The following is a 1679-nucleotide window of genomic DNA, read 5'->3' on the forward strand; positions in this document are numbered from 1 at the left end:
AAATCATGTCAACATCCCAGAAGCTTTAATTGCAGGTCTACAGGAGCTAATCAGCATAATTCATGTAAATGTAAGTCCGGAAGAAACTTCAACACCTACATCTGATATTTTAACCTGCACTTGGGGAAACGTGGGACGCCCACGTTTAGATATCAGCAGGGATGACCTTGTGGAACTCCTTCGTATGGCTCTCCCTGTAGAACATCTTTCTAGGATCTGTGGTGTTTCAAGAAGCACAATGAACAGAAGATTGAAAGAACACACCCTGTCTGTCAGAGCCTGCTATTCCAACATTTCAGATAAAGAACTTGATAATGTTGTAAGATCAATAAAAATAAGAATGCCACATGCAGGCTACAGACTAATGAAAGGTGAACTTTTGGCAAGAGGGCACCGGATACAGTGGCACAGGATGAAGGCCTCTATGCGACGGGTGGATGGAGGTGGATGGAATTTTGGCCAGAATGGTTCAGCTTGGTTTCATAGCTCGCAGAAGCTACTCTGTTCCTGCACCATTGTCCTTAGTTCATGTGGACACCAATCATAAGCTAATCACGTGGGTATTTTCTCTCTTACACTCACATATACAGAAAATCTTAGTTGTTTCTTTACATAATGACACATGTACACATTAAAAATGCCTTAAATAATAAAAAAAAGATACCCTAAACTAAATGACTGCTAACAAACAGTATAGTCTTATGTTCATATTTTTGTTTTTTAGATTCAATATTGTGATATTTGGTGGGATTGATGGTTTCTCAAGGAAGGTACTGTTTGTCAAGCTCTGAATTTGTTCTGTTTTAAAACTTAAATAAAATATTTTCCCCAAAAACTAAAACTGTCATCACTTGTTCCAAACCTATATACATTTCTCTCTTATGCTGAATGCAAAAGAAGATATTTTGGGTAAACAGTTGATGGTAGCCATCTACTTTGGATTTGGATTACCACAAGGATACTACTCGGCAAGGCCTTTAGAACTTTCAAGTAGATTTTATAAAGGGACCATTATACCATTACTCGAGGTCAAACATGCATTTTAATCTGGGATTAGGTTTAAGTCTTGTCTGAGAAACTGGGCTATATATATATATATATATATATATATATATATATATATATATATATATATATATATATATGAAATACTGCTTGCAACATGTCCATTTAAAGTGAAAATTATTTTAAGAAATATCTTTCTCCTAAACCCCTTTTTTCATAGATCCTATACCTTGATGCTGCTGAAAACAACAAGGCATCAACTGCCTTCTCATTCTTTCTGGAGGGTGTTCACAAACATGGGTGGCCTTCAAGGTAAGAACACTGTTAACATGTGATGTCTTTTTTTTTTTTGGAGTCAACATCTTAACTACATTTCACAAGTTCACATGTAATTCAATAGAATAAAGATTACTCCCAGAGTACTCCCCCAGTGTGGTAAAAATAGATAGAACTATAAGTAAGGAGATGGGTGGTGGAGGCGTGGAAGAATTGTGTAGTGCACACAGAAGAGGTGTAGTTGATTTGATAGATCAAGCACTCCATCTTCTACCATTGCATGTAGGGTTTCGTAGTATTTTGATGTGACGGCTGACCACACATCACGCCACAGGCGCTCAATTCTTAAAAAAAAAAAAAAAAAAAAAACTGTACTGTAATGCCTTAAATACATTTTG

The 1679-nt window shown here is 36.4% G+C and overlaps 1 long non-coding RNA gene across 1 annotated transcript; it reads left to right on the plus strand.

The window, feature by feature from the left end:
• The first annotated feature begins 455 nt into the window (after nucleotides 1–455).
• LOC130070057 (uncharacterized) lies at nucleotides 456–1394 on the plus strand. The gene is made up of 3 exons (XR_008803832.1): nucleotides 456–556; nucleotides 725–770; nucleotides 1226–1394. It is a non-coding gene; the product is annotated as an uncharacterized LOC130070057 (long non-coding RNA).
• Nucleotides 1395–1679: the final 285 nt, after the last annotated feature.

The sequence above is a fragment of the Rhinichthys klamathensis genome, unplaced genomic scaffold (assembly GCF_029890125.1).
Source record: "Rhinichthys klamathensis goyatoka isolate OS25496 unplaced genomic scaffold, OSU_Roscu_1.1 h1tg000018l_1, whole genome shotgun sequence".
NCBI classification, from domain to species: domain Eukaryota; kingdom Metazoa; phylum Chordata; class Actinopteri; order Cypriniformes; family Leuciscidae; genus Rhinichthys; species Rhinichthys klamathensis.